A 22455-nucleotide genomic window follows, 5' to 3' on the forward strand; every position below is an offset into this window, starting at 1 on the left:
CAACTAATCCTACTCCTATCCTAATAGCTAAACGGTCGGGGTTACATGAAATGAAATTTCCAATGAAGCCACCATAGTCGCTCCCAACCTGCATCCACAAAGATATAAACGATTAAAACAGATAAAAAGTAGTGTGCAACAAAACATACAAAAACTTGAACAAGTTGCACATGGAAAGCAAGATCTTTCCTGTGGGCAGAAAGATGTGTCACAACCACCTAATACACATGCTTACCTCTATGATGGATACCGTTTCTAAACAAACCTCAGAACATTCTTGCAGATGCATCTTTGTCTGCACCGAGCTTCTTAGCATGTGCAAGGAAGGATTGAAACATGTTTCCTACAACATGGATTTCCAAGTAAGACTGTTCCAGCCATTCAATGATTGGATCATAAAATTCATGATGGTTGTTTGGAAAGCCTTGTGATCTTTGAAAATATGGATTTTTTATTTGAGAGATAGGATCAAGATCGGAAACTGGTAAGGAAATATAGATCTAATCATTCTCAACAGTCATGCCAAGATAGTGAGGACCTGCCATAACCATCAACGAAGGTTGAAGTGCCTCACCTGCTTGACAGAAATTTGAAGAGAAATATGGTAAACAATAAAGATCAAAGAGCGCGAAGCCACTGTCATTAGATGTGTTGATGGGATAATGATAAGCTGAATGACAGTCACCCAAGACAGAGCAATGATCAGATGAACTAATTGAGACATTAGATTCCTAGCTTGCAATGAACAAAGAAAAATCCATATGAATAATCTTGCGAATGCTCCAAATAATGGAACCAAGTTCATTGTGAGCTAGATATTATGGGTAGATTTACAGTGCAAGGTTCGCAAGAAGACCAAGGATCTGATCATGAGAGGGAAAATTCAATAAGTATGATTGTGGGAAAAGACAATCTTTGATATGATCAACTTCATAATTCCTGAATTCATGAGGGACAAACACTCCCAACCTGAGTTTGATGTACGAGATGTGCATGAAGACAAATGCGTTGTGGTAGATTCATGAATTTGTTCATAAGTGAAATTTTGAAATTTTGAGAGATCACATCCGGAATACAAAACATTTTTTACACGTGAATTCAAATCAAGCGAAACCATGCAAATAGACAGATTGTGCATGAGGAACCAAATATGATTGGGTTCTATGGGCTTACTAGAGTCGCGAGGTCCTAACATAAACATTAACGGATGTTGAAGTGACTCAACTCCTTGGCACGTCCCGAAAATTTGCATAATTACATAATCATATTTTGAAGCTTGAACCAGATCATACATGGCTTGAGGATGGCTGTTGTTACTAATTTCAAATCTCCTCTCAACACGACAGCCATCTCTGTCATAGGTTGCACCAGATTTTTTAGCTTCAGCAAGCTGAATTGAAGAGTTTGTTGGAAATAATACTGAGAGGATCGTGAATCAGTATTATCAGATCTATAATTTTATTTCCCAAACATATTTATATATGCTACTTCAGTGAAGTGAACTAGCATGTACACACGACTGTACTTAAAGCAACTAGCGTATATGCAGAGAACTTTTGATTTAGACAATTTATCATGTATTGAGCTTAAACTAGTATATCAGAGATTTATTAGACAGTGCAGGAAAAGAAAAATAAGGCATCACACATAAGCAACACTCATGAACACCAAGATATAAGGTGGAAACCCAATGTGGGTAAAAACCACGTGCTGTTGTCGTCTCTATTTTCTTCTTAATAATAAGAAAATATGTTTACATTCTTGTATTGGTGCAGGCTCATACTAGTACGCAGGCACTCACCTGCAGAAGGCTACAACCTTCTCTCGTTCTCCATCTACTACTGGAAGGGAGCTACAACCTCCTAGCTCTTGTACTAGCCAATATGTTTACTAGTACGTAGGTGCTAGCTTACAGAAAACTCCACTCTTCCACCAGGGACCACGTTCATGAATTTTCAAACTGGATACTCTTGGAACACAACACCATAATCTAAAGGCCACGTTTCATCCAATTTTCTAACCGGACCCATCAACAACATTGAAATTCAAAAAATCATAACTGTAATACAACCATCAAATACATATGCATCAACCAATCATTGAAACTCAATCATCACTTTCTAAATCAACCACAACTAAATCAATCAATCACTTGACAACCCATCATCACTAAAGCAAATCACAATCAATCAATCTGATCATTCAGAACACTGTCACCAGAATACAGTCACCAGAACCCAAAGTAGAACCTAGAACTCTGCAACAGCAAATAGAAACAACTGAAACTTTAAAAATCATACTTCATAAGGTATACGCTACTTCCATGTGCCGAACCAGCATGTATACGCACTTTTACCAAAAGGAACCAGTGTACAGATCTAAAAATTTGAATTTATGAAGTATACGCTACTTTGATATGCTGAACCAGTGTGTACACGTGCTTTTTCTAAATTGAACCTGCATACAGATCTGTAAATGATAACTTAAAACATCACAACTATTCCAGACTTTAGTCATATCCAGATTATCACATTTACAGAATAAAACATGCATTACCATTCAGATCTAGATTGTTCAAGAACAAACCACATAATGATTAATGGCAGAAGTGTCCTTAGACACGTGATTTTATTAATAAAAAAAAACAATTACATCTGGAATTTTTCAAGAGTTTACACTCGAACCACCAAACACTCTTCCAATGAGCTATTTATAAGCTCAATGTCCTAACTACCTCTAATTGTGGATCACTTATGCAATAGCAAGTGTCCACTTACAATAAAAGTTATTCAAACAATATTACTAACAATTCTTCTAAAATAGAGCCTAATATACGACAAATTTGTAGAGTCATATCTTTTACAACAATATACTAATTATAAATGTCTCCATTAAATAATTAAATGTTCTAGATTAATAATTATTAATTTAATATCTTAAATTAATAATTATTTTATTCTAACTTAATAACCTATAATAATAGTTATTTTTGTATCATCTAACATTCCCCCTATGATCCAAAGATACATTACAACAGATACCAAGTTCATCCCTGAACTTAGTAAATTTTATTTTGCCAAGCGGTTTTGTGAAAATGTCAGTGATCTGATATTTTGAAGGACAATAAATTGGCTTGAGGACATCTTTGGCAATGAGAGATATGATATGATTATACTTGGTTTCCACATGCTTTGTCTTTGAATTAAAAACTGGGTTCTTGGCAAGTTTGATGGCGGATTGGCTGTTAATGAACAATGATGTATCTTTTGCTTGAGAAATGCCCAAGTCCTGCAAAATTCTGTGCAACCAAACAATTTCACATGTTGCTTCCCATGCTGGAATGTACTCTGCTTTTGCTAAAGAAGTGTTCATTGTAGCTTGTTTCTTACAACTCCAAGATACTGTTGTTGACCCCATGTTCATTAAATAACTTGATGTTGATGCTCGATCATCAATACTTCCAGCAAAGTCGACATTTAAATATCCACCAAGTACAAAGTTTTTAGTCTTTGTGTAAGGAAGACCAAAATCTTTTGTTCCTTGGATATATCGAAGAACTCTTTTGGCTGCATTCGAATGGTTGTCTTGTGGCTCCTACATAAAATGTGAAAGAATATTGACTGCATAAGATAGATAAAGGTGATTGTTTGTTAAATAAATCAAGCTGCTAATCAACTGTCTGTAATTAGTGTTGTCCACCTTCGCCCCCCTTCAAATTTTGAAAGTTTCAAGTTTTGCTCCATGGGGCTAAGAACAGGCTTGCAATCCTGCATACCAAATCGCTAAAGAACCTCTGCCGCATACTTAATGTAAGAAATGAAAATATGATGTGGATGTTGGAATACTTTAACTCCAAGATAGTAGTGAAGTAATCCCAAATTTGTCATCTTAAAGCCTGCATATAACTCCTTTTTGACCTTGGCAATATGATCATCGTTGTTTCCAGTAATGATCAAATCATCTACATACATAACAAGAATCACCAAATATTTTCCCTGTTGTCACACATACATAGTATCATAAAATTCAATTCGTTGAAACCGACTTTCCTAAGGTATTCATCCATTTTTGCATACCAAGCTTGGGGAGCTTGTTTTAACCCATATAAAGCCTTGATCAATTTGCAGACTTTATGTTCTTGCCCTTCAATTTCAAAACCTGTTGGTTGTGTCATATACACTTCATCCTGTAAATCCCCGTTGAGAAAAGCACTTTTCACATCCATTTGATGAACTTTCCATCCTTTCTGAGCGGCCAATGCAAGTGTTAATCGGATGGTGTTCCATTTAGCTATAGGAGCGAAAGTTTCCTCATAATCAATGCCTTCCTACTATGCAAAACATTTAGCGACAAGTCTTGCTTTATACTTTTCAAGTTTGCCCTTTTGTTTGTACTTAATTTTGTAAACCCATTTGCATCCTATGCGTTTAACATTTTGAGGACAATCAACAAGTTTCCAAGTGTTTTTATCAATCACTGCTCGATATTCTTCAATCATAGCCTATTTACATTCTTTATGTTTTACTTTTTCATTGTATGTGAAAGGTTCAATAAAATCATGTGCTATTAGGGAAAAATTGCCTTCACTTCTGTGTGACTTCCTTGTTCCTGTTTTATTCTACTCATCAGGCCTTACATCTTTCAAAAGTTGAACTGCCCATTTTGGTAGTTGATGCTCACTTGTTTGAGATTCTGAAAAGTCACCATCATTGTAAAGTGGATTAATATAAACTGACATTCGTCGATCAGTTGAAGACTCTGGAGGTGGAGAATCACTGTCTAAAGAACTGTTGCTGCTTGAAGATGTGGATGAACTGCTAGAAGATCCTAATGGTGTTGTTGAAGTAGATGGACTAGAGGAATCATCTTCAGATGAAGGAAAATCAAGTTCATACCAATTTGGTGAATTTGGTTGACTTTGCATATTTCCTTTTCTTTGACTGCCTTTAATTTCTAACTTTTGAAGAAGACTTTCGATTTATTTAGCACTCTTACTCTTTATTTCATAAAAAATTACATCCCTGCTCACAATAAATTTTCCATTGGTCAAAATATGGTACCCTTTCTTCTCATCAGAATAGCCAATCATTGTGCATTTCAAACTTCTTGAGTCAAGCTTAGTTCGTTTTTCTTTTAGAACTAAGGCATAACATACTGATCCAAAAACTCTAAGATGTTTAACTCGAGGTTTGAAACCAAACCAAGCTTCATAAGGTGTGATTCCATCTAAAGAAGCAGTTGGAGATCTGTTTCTTAAGTAGACAACTGTATGAATTGCTTCTGCCCAATATGTTGGACTTAAACTTTTAAAAGTTAACATAGATCTCGCCATTCCTAACAAGGTGCAATTCATTCTTTCTACTACTCCATTTTGCTATGAAGTGTAAACATTTGTAAGATTTCTTCTTATGCCATTATCACTGCAATAAGTTTTGAACTCATTTGAAGTGAATTCTCCCCCATTATCTATCCCGAGAGTACCTATCTTTTCTTTGAATTCATTTTCAACAAGTTGGCGAAAAATTTTAAACTTTTCAAATGCTTCTGAATTTTGCTTTAAGAAATAAACCCAAGTCATTCTACTAAAATCATCAATGAATAGTAAGAAATATTTGCAACCACCGAATGAAGTCTGAAGTGGTCCACAAACATCACTGTGAACTAGTTTCAACAACCTATTTGTGTGCCAAGAACTTGTTGGAAAGCTTTCTCAACTTTGTTTTCCATAAATGCAAGCTTCACATTTTGCATTTTACTTTTTGAAAGTGGGAAGTCCTTTAACCATCCCTTGTTTCTGCAATTGAGAAAGACTATCAAAATTTAAATGTCCATATCTTACATGCTATAATCTTATAGGTGAAATTCCTGTAGTCATTGCCGCTGCAAAATCAGAATACCTTGGAATAACTGTCCCTTTCATCCTTAACAATTTTCCATCTTCATAACCTGTCATCACAGTTTTCAAGATCTGTTTGACTGAATTAATCTTAACTAGGCCATCTTCCATAATTACCTAATGTCTTGCTTCTCGAATCGTGACTAAAGATAGCAAATTTTTCTTAAAGGTTGGTACATACCATACGTTTGAAATCATTTTTTCTCCAATGCCAGGGAGAAAAACTTTAACGGCTCCTTTTCCATAAGTAGTATGTTTGTATCATCTGCAAGAAAAATGGAATTAAGTTGGCAATCTTGAAAATTCCAAAAAAAAGTCACGCCGACAAGTTATATTCTGAGTTGCCCCTAAATCCAAGATCCAAGCATCTTCATAATAACTTCTAAGATGGGATGAAAGCTGTAATGCCAACGAAGAAGTAAAAACATATTCTGAGTTATCATCATCTTGATCATTTGCAAATTGTGCTGAGTGCTGATGAAACTTGGGAAATTTATTAAGAGAATTTCGACAATATTCAACATAATGTCCAACTTTGTTACATCTTCGACACACAATTTGACTTAAGTCTCTTCCTCTTCCTGGAGATTTTCCTCTGCCTTTGCTTTGACTTCTCTTTTGAGGTTGTCCTCTACCTTGATTCTTATTTCCTCTTCCTTGAAAATAGCCTCTTCCTTGATTGTTTCCTCTGTCTTGAAAATTACTCTTGCCTAAACTATTGCCACTGTTAAAGTTGTTTCCTCTGCTTTGGCTTCGACCCCAACTTTGTACATTATGTGCTACTTGATTTTGATTGAAATTCCCTCTGCCTCTGCTTCTAGAACTGTCAGTTGATGATTTACTAGTGCTGGCCTCTATGAAAAAAACATCTTCACCAACATTCTTTTTCTTCCCAAAGGTTTTATCATGTTGGGTCAACATTTCGCAGAGCTCATCAAACTTTAGCTTCTCTAACTTTCCAGTTAATTGTAGAGTTTCCAAAAAATGTTTGCAGGAAGAAGGAAGTCCAACAATTAAAATTGTGACCATAAAACTATCATCTACTGTTGGAAAACCAGCATTAATTATTTCCTGCGTAATATTCTTAAGTCTAGAGATATATTCAAGAACATCACCTCCTTTAGTCAATTTTTGTTGCAAAAATTTTAATTGTAGATCAACTTTCTTTGATTCAAGCTGAGTATCAAAGAATTATTTAAAAGTTCTCAAAGCAGACCATGCATCTGTAGCATTTTTTATATGGACATACATTTCATCATTAACAGAAGATTTAATGAGAGCTAATGCTTTGGAATTCTTAACTTCCCATTTTGCTAGTGCAGCTGCATCTGTGGGTTTATTTGGCTTAATATCACCATCACATATACCCTACCACAATTCATTATAAATGGGAGTGCTTTCGATGAGGCGTTGCCATGTTTTATAAGATTTTGTACCTTCAAGTTTGTCAGAATCAGAAAACAAATTAATCAATTTTGACATTGTAGTGTTGAAGCTTCGCACCAAGAATCAGGCTCAGAAAAAAAATATCAAGATGGGCAACACAACATACAACACACTACGCAAAAAACAATCTATCCAGCTTGGCCTTGACCCTCGTATAGTCATTGAAACAGGAGAAAAATGACTGAGCTTTGCACTTGGCTCTAGTCAATTTCTCAAATATTTACAAGGTAACTTTCAAAATTTGACTTTTACAATGATGCTCTTGCAAAACCTGGTAAAAAAATGTTACCCCCCCTCAAAGTAAAAAAATTACTTTGAGTTACAATCTCTTTCTTATCTCTCCAAAATAAAAATAAAAAATTACAAAATCCTTATTACTCCAATAATAAAACATTACATAAAATTATATATCGTATCTCACCAAATTACAAATTACATACAATAGAAAAATCCATAATTGTTTGCACACAGAAGAGGCCCTTCGGAAGCTGGCAACCGGTTTCATCGTGATCATTATCTCTAAATAATTTAATGAAAACTGAGAATAGGAAGATGTATTTGTTAAAAAAATAATCCAATTACTGGATTTGTAGCGATCACATTCAAGCGTTAAAACTTCAATTCCACGGTGTTAATCCGCTTCCACATTTAAAGACTCAGGGAAACATGACAGGGTTCTGAAATAGAACTTATCAAAGATGCCTTCAAGAGATGGTAGTTTCATCTGTCAATTCGGCCTTTCTTCAGTTTAGCAACTTCATTCCACTTGTTGTTTAGATTTGACCTTCAATACGATCTGGATTCCCTTGAACTAAGCCTCAAAATCTCCAGTTCCACAACAGTTCTACATTTTTATGGCTTGTTCCGGTCCGATTCAGCTGTTTAATGGCTAAAAACTGCTATAGACAGCTGTTCCACTCCAAATTGATACAATCGGAAGGATATTAGAAAAGCTAGGATGCATCCACGTAGAACGAATAAAATCTCCTCCTTTCAAAACATTCTTTGTCACTATAGCACGTATTCATTCCTCTTCCCTACAAAGAACTGCAAGAAATCATGCAATTCAAGAAACTAGCAATGATCTAAGCATGTAAATTGAGTAGTGGTTAGATCGTAAATTGTTCAGAGGCACCGGCATAGAAAGCCATATTCATCAAGGAACATAAAACAAAGATGATCGATCATGCAAAAAAAGAACAAGTGATCAGTAAAGAGCCCCCAATAGATTTCAAATAAACAACATACTATGTCCCGAAATGCCGTTATGATTTGAAACTCAGGAAATAGAACACAATAGTACCCTCATCTCATACACTACAAGCAAAAAATATTAAAAAATTCGAGCATACTGCCCACTAGAGAGGAGGCTCTACGTGTGAGATTTCACCATTTCTATTCTATTCTTAATGCAGGTCGCAATGGGATCCCCCAATCCACAGAATCTAAATTTCATCTCTGACACGGGTAGTGATTTGACCTGGATGCAGTGCCTACCCTGTCAATCTTGTATTACAGAGAATTACCCGTTGTACGATCCTTCCCGCGCCTCGGATAATCAGAACATTTCTTTTCCTTTTAAAAATCTAAAATCAATAATAAAATTTCTTTTCCTTTTAAACAAAATACTGGACAAATTCCACACCAATCATTTTTTGATCAATTCAATGGATTTTTCCAAGAACTTATAGAGTTGGAATCACCTCCTCACATCAGCTGCAGCATTACTGGAGCTCTGATACCACAATAATGGTAAAAGTGTCCTCAGACACGCAATTTTATTAATCAGAAAAAACAATTACATCTAGAATTTTGCAAGAGTTTACACTCGAACCACCAAACACTCTTGCAATGAGTTATTTATAACCTCAATGTCCTAACTACCTCTAATTGTGGATCACTTATGTAATAACAAGTGTCCACTTAGAATAAAAACTATTCAAACAATATTACTAACAATTCTTCTAAAATAAAGCCTAAGATACGACACATTTGTAGAGTCATATCTTTTACAACAATATACTAATTCTAAATGTCTCCATTAAATAATTAAATGTTCTAGATTAATAATTATTAATTCAATATCTTAAATTAATAATTATTTTACTATAACTTAAAACCTATGATAATATTTATTTTTGGATCATCTAACAATGATAATACTTCAAAGCCTTTATGATCCTGGTCCATTAACATTCATCAACCATATAGGTGCATCCTTAGATCAGATCAAGCAAACCATCAGAAGCTCATTAACCTGCATATATGATCCAACACTTCATAATAGATTCAAATCCTTGCGCTACTTGGCCTAATGATCTTCTCCTCCTTATATAGATTTAGGCCTTTCTCAATACCATGGATCAAAAACTACTTAGGACCAATACCTTGGACCAAATACCTCGGACCAATTACCTTGGGCCAAATACCTTGGACCAAGAAATACCTTGGACCAAAAACTTTTGGTTTTCCAAGATATATGCGCTTTTCCTTTTGTGAACGTGCATGTGTATGTATACACTCCTTTTGTTCAGTAAACCTACGTGTATACGCAGCTTGGACATGGTGAACTTGTGTATACCTCTCTTTCTTCATTCTTTGGAGTTTGATCTATAATTCTTTGTTTTTGACCTGCTGCAGTGTGATATTTTATCTGAGTGAGTTTCCATCAAGGACAACATCATAATGCCAACAATCTCCCCCTTTGGACTTGATGGTAACAACAACACCAAGTCACTCTCTCCCTTTGACATCAAGGGCAAAGGGTGGACCAAGATATTTTCTCCATTTGACATACATTATGTTGTTCATGCTCCCCCTAAGTACATGTTGAATTCTATGATTGAGCTCCCCTTTTTTTTTGTACATGCTAAGATGCACTGAAACCGTCCATGCTCCCCCTAAGCACAAGTAGAGCCTGCAACAATATTTTCTAAAAGAATAACATGACTCTATAACTCAACTATGTGAGGATGACCTTCCTATCACCAATGACTCATATATACATCCATCTCCCAACCAAGTGGGGATATAACAAATTTGACTCATCCACCCAATCAAGTGGGGATATACCAATTGTTTATACATGATAGAAACAATAATTATTACATCATCCATCCCATGTAAAGTAGGGATACAAATTACATCATTTGTCCAAGAGGACTCATTCAAATGTATGAGAAGACATATCACACCCTAGACTTTTACATGACTTAAGCAACAAATAGTATAAATATCTAAATCCATAGTTGGACTCAACAACCATAATGCCAACAATGTTGAATGTACGTGAAGGCTAATGCTACCCCTAAAACTGTGCTACCTGTGTATTGTTAATAGGTCAATGATCAAGGCATCTTTGTCAGTCAGATAAAAATTAATGAAGAAAGCATATCGATAGACATTAATCATCAATAGCAGTCAGAGAACCCATATTAGATCCTACCCCACTATTTTTCTTGACTGAAAAACATATACACTCCTTGACCCACAGAAACCTGTGTGTGTACATGACTATACTTCATGAAACACGCATATAATAATCTTTCTCTAAAAAATTGGATTCAACAGCAGGATGATGCAGCAACTTCTCCTAGCTTTTGTCTGAGATATTCAAGTGTCTCTCTAGGCATTGGTTTAGTGAATATATCAGCAAACTTTTCCTTGGAGGGAACATACTCCAATTTGACCTTTTGTTCAAGCACTTGTTCACGTAGAAAATGGTATTTGATGGGTATGTGCTTGGTCTTGGAGCGCATGACTGGATTCTTTGAAATACTAATGGAACTTGTATTATCACATAGAATGGATATGGGTGGAGTACATGTGATTCGAATGTCTTGCAAGGTTTGCATCATCCAAAGTAGTTGTGTGCAGCAAGATGTAGTAGCCACATATTCTGCTTCAGCTGTAGATAACACAATTGAACTTTGTTTCTTGCTGAACCAAGACACTAACCTGGAACCCATATAGAATGCACCACCACTAGTGCTTTTCCTGTCATCAACACTTCCTGCCCAATCTGCATCTGTATATGCATGAGGAGTAAGATCTGTATCTCTAGGATACCATAAAACAAAGTTCTGAGTTGAAGATATTTGAAAATTCTTTTGACTGCCTGAAAGTGTGATTCCTTTGGATTTGCTTGGAATCTTCCAACTATTCCTAATGCATGCATGATGTCAGGTCAGGTACCTCTTAGATAAAGCAGACTGCTAATCATGGATCTATAAGTTGGTTGATGTACTGCTGCTGATTCATCATTTGAGATGAGACTGCATCATGTTACCATTGGGGTACATATAGGTTTAGAATCTTCCATGCCGTACCTTTTCAAGATTTGTTTGAGATATTTGGTTTGTGAAAGAAAAATACCATCTTTATTTTGTTGAACTTATAGACCAAGAAAATAGGTAAGTTGACCAAGTAAGGACATTTCAAATTCTTGCTGCATTACTGAAGCAAAATTATGACTCCGGGATTTTTCATTGCTACCAAAAATGATATCATCAACATAAACAACAATGATTAACAATTTATTAGTTTCAATCTTTGTACATAGATTGCTATCTACTGAACCTTTTGAAAAACCTTGTTGGTGTAGATATTTTTCAAGGTGGTAATACTAGGCCCTTGGAGCCTATTTCAGACCATAGAGAGCCTTTTTGAGTCTGCATACAAGTTTTTCATCATTTCCAAGAATGAATCTTTCTGGTTGTTCAATATAAACTTCTTCTTCTAAATCTCCATTAAGGAAAGCATATTTTATAGCCATTAGGTATACTTTGAATTTCTGAAAGCTAGAAGGAGCAAGAAACATCCTTATGGCTTCAAGTCTAGCAACGGGTGCAAAATTTTCTTCAAAATATATACCTTCTTATTGAGCATACCCTTTACAAACAAGTCTGGCCTTGTTTCTAATGACTTCTCCATTTTCATTCATCTTGTTTTTGAATATCCATTTAGTTCCTATAATATTTTTATCATGAGATCTAGGCACTAATTCCCAAGTATTATTCTTTTCAATTTGCTCAAGTTCTTCATTCATGGCCTTGAACCAACATTCATCTTTGCATTCCTCATTTACATTTTGAGGTTCGGTGGAAGATAGTAATGCTATATAGCTTAATGTTTCTATAATAGTTCTTCTTTTCTGTACACCTGCCTCTTTTTTCCCTAAAATTTAAGTTTCTGGATGATTTTTCTGAACATACCTGGACGAATTCTTTTCTTCTATCGTTATCTCTTCTTCTAGTGCTTCATTGGTTTCTTCTACAATATCATTGTGATTTGATGTGGGAAAATAATCCTCATCTTCTTCATTGTTATAATCTTCTGTTTTTATCTGTTTTTAATTTTTCCATGCTTCATCAACTATAGCATCAAAACTTTCAACAATTTCCCAAGTCTTTTATTATAACATTTATATCCTTTACTTCGAGAAGAGTAACCAAGATGAATACCTTCATCTGCTCTGGGCTCAAACTTACCAAGTTTTTCATCAGTGCTTTTGATATAACATTTGCTTCCAAAAACTTTAAAGTATTTTACAGTAGGAGTCTTACATACCAAAGTTCATGTGGAGTTTGAGTGCTATTTATCCGAAAATTTGCTTGGTTGAGAATAGTTACGATAGAGAATGCAGCTTCACCCCAGAAGGTTGCAGGAGTCCCAGATTCATCTAGCATAGCTCGAGCCATTTGTTGAATAGTTTTGTTCATTCTTTCTACCACTCCATTTGCTAAGGAGTCCTTGCGGTGGAAAATTGCCTTTTTATTCCATGTTGTTCACAAAAGTCAAAGAATTCATCTGAGGTAAATTCCCCTCCTCGATCAGATCTGAGGCATTTGATTTTTCGATTTGATTCATTTTCAAAAAAAGCTTTGAAGGCTTGGAACTTTTTGAATGCTTCATATTTATGCTTTAGAAGACCTATCCAACACATTCTGGAAAAATCATCAATGAAAAAAATAAAATATTGTTCTCCATGAGGTGACTTTTTCCGTAATGGTCCACATAAATCAGTATGGACAAGTTCAAGAGGCTTACTCACAATCTCTCATGTTGCTGAAAATGCAACAAGATGATGGAGCTTAGTGAAAAGAAGTCGCCTCCACTAAGTGGGTCCGCAGGCTATTTTTGGCGCAAAGTCTATTTTTAGACTATGTCTATTTTTAGACATATGGATCATCGTCTATGAGTTGCAGGAAGCTATTTGTGGATGATTGGTCATGTTGGTGAAAATATATGGACTTATATTTTTAGACATATGGGTGGAGTCTATTTTTAGAATGCCAGGCTAAAAATAGAATAGTCGAATATTATTAGCTCATAATAATATTTGGACTATAAACATTATCTTCTCCTCTTGGAGAAATTCAGCTCGAGCTACAGATGCGGCAAATGTAGCTGTCAGAAGGAAATACGCTTTTCTTATGGGTCAGTTGAGCTATTTCATGCAGGACTTCAGTTAGAAGTCATGTGGTTGAGTTTGGTGGAGTTGATTGTGGAGTTGATGGAGTTGTGTTCAGTTTGACTTGGTTAAACTAGTTGTATTTAGTTTAACTGCAAATACACTAGTGATGATTGATGTGAATTAATTGTTAATTAATTCACTAATTATTAAATCATAAATCAACTAAAGAATACATCAGTTAACTCAGTGCATGGACAGTTCAGTGGAGACAGGTGTTAGAGGTTGAGATTGCTATCAGTTGTGACTATAGTTGTGCATGAGATTTTGCACATGCATGGATTGAGTATTGCCAATGAGGATTGCATGGTTCAGCCAAGGTAAATATGAGTTTGGATAAGTCATTCATCACTATTCTCTTGCAGGATTGCACAGTGGAGGTAGGCAGACAGTGGAGGAGATTTGAGGCATCAGATCTGAGCTAGTTTGTGTGTAACAGGTGGAGATAGTACTGAGTACTTGTGAGGAGTATTGTACTATGTATTGTTACATGTTCTCAATCAATATAATATACAGATAGTGTGGGGTTTTCAGATGTATGCTTTCCCCGGGTTACATACTGTGTTAATGTGCGCATGCGATTGATGTTTCATTGTTTTTAATGCTGCTAAATTGTGTTGGCATTATGATACATATGTTGTACTTGATGGCAACCCACTCATCTCAGATGATAAATTATAGTGTAGAGAAAAGTTCACAAACTTTCATGAAGATAAAAGTTTCTTTCATGTAGAGAAACGTTCACACACTTTCATGAAGATAAAAGGTTCTTTCATGTAAAGAAAATTTCACGCACTTTCATGCAGAGAAAAGTTTCTTTCATGTAGAGAAATGTTCACGCACTTTCATGGTTAGCTCATGGCATTAGTCCAACAGTTTTTGATCCTATGGTTTTGGTATGTGGTATTGCATCCAAAAGTGTTGACCCCAAGTATTGGGTTCATGGTATTGTGTTATTATGGTTTTGGACCGTGGTATTGTGAAAGGCATAAGACAATAAAAGAGGAAGGAGATCATTTGGCAAGGCAATCAATCTGAATGAATTGAATATCTAATAAGTGATAGATCTGAAATATTTGTCATTGGGGTTATGGTGCAGATCTAGATCTGAATGAAGGAGGAACCTTAGCGCATAAAGAAGGATAAGTTCTATTGATGGGTCATAATCTTTAAGCTTGAATAATAGTATCTTTGTATGATTTTGATCTGTTATATGAGGCGCATGGTTGATCTATAAATCTAACAATCTGGGTTAATTAGTGTCTAAATAGTTGAAAGAATGAATTATCCTTTATAGATCTGTACGCAAGTTCAGTGAAGTGAAAGAGCGTATACACAACGTATATGCAGGTTGGTCCAAACACAGGAGCATATGCACAGAGGTTTCAGGTTGTTGAAGTAGCGTATATCTTTTAAATTATGATCTAGCTGCCTCTGTTTATTGCTGCAGTATTCTAGGTTCAGAATTTGGTGTGTGGTTACTATTACTGTGTTCTGGGTACAACTGTCAGAGAAGTGTTTACTTGATTCAGTGCTAATTGGGGAAAAGGAGATTGTTTGGTGCAAATATACTTGATGATTGATTGATGTTCATGGATCCAGTCTGAAAATTTATGAAACGAGGTCCCTGGAAGAAAGAGAAGGTTGTAGCCTTCAGTAGGCCAACACCTACGTACTAGTATCTTGGCTAGTACAAGAGCTAAGGGGGTTGTAGCTCCCTTCCAAGAGAAGCTGGAGAATGAGAGAGGGTTGTAGCTCTCTGCAAGTTGCAGCTTGTGTACTGGTAAAGGACTACGCCAATACATTGTAAAAAGAAGTTTCTAATTAAAAGAAGATAGAGACAAATTGCAGCAGGTGGTTTTCACCCACATTGGGTTTCCACCTTATATCTTGTGTTCTTGTGTGTGTGATAGTCTTCAAATCTGTTTTACTGTCTCTGGTTACTGGTTATTTGATTCTGATACACAGATTAATAATCAACTTCTGAAAGATAAAGTATATTATAAGTTTGCATTGTATACGCGAGTTTCCTTCTGCATAGTTGCGTATATATGTGGTTTTAATTAACTGAAGTAGCGTATATTATCTAGATTTGAAAAAGGGAATATTTGACTTGATAATACTAATTCACCTCCCCTCTCAGTATTATTTCCAACAATTGGTATCAGAGCAGGTCCTTCTAAAGAAGCTTGATTGCTTGGAGGAAGATCCATCATCATGAGCAACTACGAGAGAGAAGCATCTATCAGGCCACCGATTTTTGATGGGACAAACTTCGTATATTGGAAGGTAAGAGTTACTGCCTATCTTCAATCTCTTGTTACAGAAGTTTGGGATATCATAGATACAGGGTACACTTTTCCATCAGCAACTCCTACAGATCCGGATGAGAAGAAGAAATATGAAACAAATGCAAAGGCTGTCAATATGCTATTAGGATGTCTATCTCTATCAGAATTTGTCAAGGTTATGCAGTATAAATCCGCAAAAGAAATATGGGACAAGATTGTTCTGAGCTATGAAGGAGATGAACAGGTAAAACGAGCAAAACTTCAAACCCTCAGAATTCAGTATGAAAATCTCCGAATGCACAATGATGAAAGTGTGGCTAACTATTTCCTTCGTGTAGATGAGATTGTTAATTGTATGAAAAATTTGGGTGAAGAAATAAAAGAGGCTGTTGTGGTTGAAAAGGTTCTAAGATCTTTGTCCCCTAGGTTTGAATCTAAAGTTTCTGCAATAGAAGAAAAAGAGAATCTACGAAACCTTACCATGTCTCAGCTGCACGGAATTCTGACTGCTTATGAAATGAGGAAAGGAGGACCATCAGACAGGAGAGAAGCTGCTTTCAAGGCTTCAGGTAGAGGAGATTACTATGAGTCAGGACACGTGTCTGAAGAAGAGGAGGAATCAAATTTTGTCAAGAACCTTCAACGGGGTACTGGAAGATTCAGAGGTAAGTTGCCTTTCAAATGATTTGCTTGTGGAAGAGTCGATCACTATGCTGCCAAATGTCCTCATAAGGATAATATTGATAAGGGGAAGGAACCTATTATATGGAACAAGAAACAAAATGTAACTAAGAAAAGTTACTACACTCATGAAGACAATGATGGTCTTTCAAATAGTGATGAAGATGAACGAGGTAAGAATTATAAACTTTTAATGGCTTTTGAAGATGATAATTACATGGATGCTTGTTTGGTCAATTTAGTGTGATCTAAATTGCTATTTATAATTTCAACCCGGGGTTTGTAAACTGACGAAGTGAAGTGTACTATATGTACTAGATAACCATTTCCTTAGTCTTTTGTCATTTTTAGTTTTTATTTAAGTTTGTTTTTGGATTTATCTTTCCCTAATGTGAGATGATGAAAAGGTGATAAAGCAAGTGAAATATGGATGATTATGGTGATCTCTAAGTGGTTTTTCAAAACTTAAAAGAAAGAAAGCTTTAAAATAACTGCAATGAAATCAATTCTTAAAAAGAAATAAAGACATCAAACAATGAACTAATGGCATCGGCCCAGTATCTTTGTTGCTGAATGAAAATGAAAGTGAAATCTACACTAAATTCAATTAAAAGTAAGAACAACTAATCCACACTATTTCAACTCTTCAACTCAATCTTCCTTGTGAAAAGATATCATGAAATGTTAAGCAATGTGAAATCTAAAAGAAGTTAAACTGCATAAAAGAAACTAATCACACTACTTTAACTTTCTTGACCTTTTGCCTTTCAGCTTAATTTACCCTGTGAGAAACAGTCATGAACAAGTCAAGCAATGTGAGATCTAAAGCAAACTAAATCAAGATATAATGAGTGATATTCTGGTTCCCAATAAAGTTATTTGATTATAGAAAGAAACCGTTAACAGATGAATAACATGATATCTAAGAGCAGAAAATAAATGTACAACTTAAGGAAATGACAGTACTGGAAATCAAACATCAGAAAACAAGAGTCAGCAACAAAGACAAGATGATCTCGTATACCAATAGTTATAAAAAGAAAAGATGAAAAATTGCCCCGGGCTGCCTAAGAAAACCTGCAGAAAACACTGATCAGTTGTAACCATAAAAGAGCAGCAATGAAAATGTAAATCAACAGAAATCAAAAAGCTTTGTTATGTACAGCTAATATACATGATGAAATAAAATGCAGCATTTAAATGACAACTGTACAGCTAATATACATGAACAGAAAAAAAAAAGTAATGCAAGAGTTAAAGAACAACTGTACAAGGCTTCAGTGAGCAGGGGCCCTCTACCACTTCAGCTGATTCAACGAACAACTACAAGCTTAAGTTTAAACCAGTCTTCTCATATATTAAACAACAACGTAAAAGTGCAGTGGGGAAATACAACAACTTCGAATTACATTACAAAAGATTAACTTTTACAGCGTTCATGGACGCGTTATTTATAAGGAAAGAAAGCTAAACAGATTAACTAAGACATTTTGTCCTGATGATGAGTCTAGTTGCAGACTCAAAACGTCGACTACAAAACATGAACACTGTGGAAAATCCGAACTCCATTCAAAAATCACACCACAGTAATTTGCAAACTAAAATAAAACTAAATCTACGCTATTAACCACGCTGCTAGAGACACGTAAATCCTCTTCAGCCTGGATATAGGTAACTGTCATCATGTTTATTAAATCTGAGAGGTATGGCTGTTGGATTCACGCTATCAGGATGTCTTCATGGCTAAGGACTGTGCCACGTAGCTTCACGTGCTCAAAAACAGAGCTACGCAGAGCCGTGCCACCGCTGAACACTTCCGTTGACTATCCTTTGCCCCTTGTTTGACCACGGGCTTTTATGGCCGTGCTGGATGATCTGGAGGGACACGTTCCATGTCCTTGACTCCTGTAACTTGCCCATGTGGCTCATTTCTTCAGAGGACACCTGTAGCATGGTGTTTGAAAAAACGGCTGCGGAATCCTGTGCTGGCTGCAGAAACCTGGGTCGGCTGCGGAAACCTGTGTCGGCTGCGGAAACTGAGAAGCTTCCGCAGCTGTCTGAACAAAATTCTAAACCAAACAACAGTCATCAGCGTAGTTAGAAAACCATGTCAAAAGCTCGTTTTTAAACTAAAATACAATGATTTAATCAACTTGGTGGATAAAATGAGTGGAAAAAGAAGGCTGAGAGGGTGTATAGGAAGGTGCAGGTTCGAGGCTCAACAATGCTATAGATGAAGATGGTTTTTATGAAGAGATTTCTAGACTCAAAGTATGTTTAGAAGAGAAGAATGTGATCATTGATATTCTGCAATTCCAACTTGCTGAAAAAGAAAAATTTCTTGAGAAGTTAGAATGTGAAATTGCTGGTCTTAGAAAAGAGATTGAGAAAAAAAAGGCTCTTAATCTTAAATTTGTTAAAGGATCTGAAACTCTAGATGAGATTATCAATGTGCAGTGTTCCCCACTAATCAAGACAGGTCTAGGATATAATGAAGAAGCATCTCAAGCACAGAAACCATCCACCTCAAAAAGTTATCTTGATGCAGCAAGGAGGAATGAGCAAGAGCCCAATGGAGATCACCAGGTAAAACAGGGACGATTTACATCAAGAATAAACAAAGACTACCAGGTAAATCGAGGGCAATCCACCTTAAGGATGAACAAAAGCTACAACCAGCCACAGGTAAAATCTTCTCAATTTGCCTCAAGAATGGATGACAATAGAAACTACAATCATTTGGCTGGTTGATTTGATAATCACAGGAGTTTCTTCAATGGCCAATGTTTCTCTTGCCATAACTTTGGCCACAAAGAAGCTCAATGTGTTTCCTATAAGAAAATCATGACTAGAGAAGCTCAAAAACAAAGAAGTATGACTGGAATTATGAAAAGAACCTATAACAACTTTTCCACCCTTGAAAATGAAATTGAATGTTCTATTTGTAATAACTTCGGTCATGAAGATTCTGAATGCAGGAGTAGGTTTCGGCAGACAACTCAGAAGGAACAAGCCTCAAGTGCCAAAACATGGAGAATGAAGGAACCACAACCAGAAAGATGTGGGATAGCCTTTTATGCAGAAGGACAAGAAAATCAATGGTACATTGACAGTGGATGTTCGAAGCATATGACAGGTGATAAGGAGAAAATTCAATCATATAGTGCTTTAGAAAACGGAAAGAAAGTTTCTTTTGGAAATGATACCACTACAGTCATAAAAGGAAAAGGCACTGTTCAGTTGAAAGAAAAAGTCAAAGTTGGAAATGTTCTGTATGTTGATGGCTTGAAGCATAATCTATTGAGTGTCAGTTAGATGTGCGATCAGGGAACTGAGGTAATATTTCGATCAAATGGATGTAGTGTTCGTGATCTTGATACAGGAAAAACAGTGATCAAAGGCATAAGAACTCCAAATAATTTATACATATTTGAAGAAGGACAACAACAATGCTATTTGAGCAAGAATGATGAACATTGGTTATGGCACTGGAGGTTGGGGCATCTAAGCTTTTCACAGATAAGGAAAGCATGCAAATACCAGGCAGTTCGTGGTCTTCCAGACATCAGAATTTCAGACAATACAATATGCAAATCATGTCAGTTTGGTAAGCAAACCAGAACTAACTTCCCTAAGAAGGAAGGATCAACGAGCAGGCCTCTTGAACTAGTCCATATAGATATATGTGGTCCATCTAGGACAAAATCACCTCGAGGAGAAGAATACTTTATATTATTCATTGATGACTTCCCCAGGATGGTTTGGATAGGAATTTTGAAGCACAAAGACGAAGCATTCGAAAAATTCAAATCGTTCAAAGCCTTGGGAGAAAACGAATCAGATCACAAAATTAAGTGCCTCAGGTCTGATAGAGGTGGGGAGTTTACCTCAAATGAATTTTTCGATTTCTGTGAAGAACATGGAATAAGAAGGGAATTCTCTACAGGTAGGACTCCTCAGCAAAATGGAGTGGTGGAAAGGATGAACAAAACGGTTCAACAAATGGCTTGTGCTATGCTTGATGAGTCTGGAACACCCGCAACCTTTTGGGGTGAAGCTGCATTTGCTACGGTTATTATTCTCAACAAAACAAATGTCTGTGTAAACAACACTCAAACTCCTCATGAGCTCTAGTATGGTGAGACTCCTTCGGTAAAACATTTCAAAATATTTGGAAGCAAATGCTATATTAAGAATAATGACGATCATCTTGGCAAGTTTGAACCTAGAACAGATGAAGGCATACTTCTTAGTTATTCTCCCCACAACAAAGCATATAAGTGTTACAATAATAGACTTGGAAGAATTGTTGACAGCATTGATGTAGTGATTGATGAAGATGGAAACATTCCTAGGCAAGTAAATTATGAAAATATCGAAGAGGATGAAGACTACCCTTCAAATCGGACTGATGATGAAGAAGAACCTCAAGAGGCACCAGAGGAACAGATAAGGATAGAAGAGAAGACTCCATCCAGGTACGTTGAGAAGAATCATCCAGAATCTCATATTTTGGGGCAAAAAGAGGCAGGTGTACAAACAAGAAGAACAATTGCAGAAGCCTCAAGCTATTTGGCATTGCTCTCCTCCACTAAACCATAAAATGTAAAAGAGGCATGCAAAGATGAATGCTGGGTCAAGGCAATGGATGAAGAACTTGAGCAGATCGAAAAGAATAACACTTGGGAGTTGGTTCCTAGACCAAAAGATAAGAATGTCATAGGGACAAAATGGATCTTTAAAAACAAGTTGAATGAAAATGGGGAAGTGATTAGAAACAAGGCCAGGCTTGTTTGTAAAGGGTATGCTCAACAAGAAGGTATAGACTTCGAAGAAACTTTTGCTCCCATTGCTAGACTTGAGGCCATCTGAATGTCCCTTGCTCTCTCAAGCTTTCAGAAGTTCAAAGTATTTCAAATGGACGTGAAATAAGCCTTTTTAATTGGAGACTTAGGAGAAGAAGTGCACATTGAGAAACCAGATGGCTTCATCCTTGGGAATGATCCAAATCTTGTATGTAGACTAAAAAAGGCTCTCTATGGTCTTAAATAGGCTCCAAGGGCTTGGTACTACCCTTTTGACAAATATCTTCATCAACAGGGTTTTTCAAAAGGATCAACAGATAGCAATCTTTATATAAAAATTGAAAATGACAAATTGCTAATACTTGTTGTGTATGTAGATGATATTATCTTTGGAAGCAATGAAGAAGCTATGAGTCAAAGCTTTGCCTTGGTGATGCAGAAAGAATTCGAAATGTCTTTGCTTGGAGAACTGACATATTTTCTTGGATTGAAAATCCAACAAAATGAAGGCGGTATCTTTTTGTCTCAAACCAAGTTGTTATAGATCCAAATATCACTCTTATGGTTTGTGATGCTGTACTCATGGCCTAGGGCAACCCCTCCTTCCAGAACTGGTCCTAAAATTTAAAAAACAGTGTTTTATCCCTTATACGCGACATTTCCCTTAGTTAAATGCGTGTATACGTGGGTATGTGTATAGCCAACCTGCGTGTATGTATTAAAACACTTAAAAAAATATAAAACTCCTTATTTTCGGCCGGAGATCATGGGTTTTACCTGCTGATCACCTGTTAGTGCCCGTGGCCCAACTATTCCCAACCAACTCCTAACTAAAAAACTACTTTGGGAGTGGTATAAAAAGAC

The sequence above is a fragment of the Pinus tabuliformis genome, chromosome 1_1 (assembly GCF_031772625.1).
Source record: "Pinus tabuliformis cultivar Carrire ecotype Pingquan chromosome 1_1, CPIR1, whole genome shotgun sequence".
NCBI classification, from domain to species: domain Eukaryota; kingdom Viridiplantae; phylum Streptophyta; class Pinopsida; order Pinales; family Pinaceae; genus Pinus; species Pinus tabuliformis.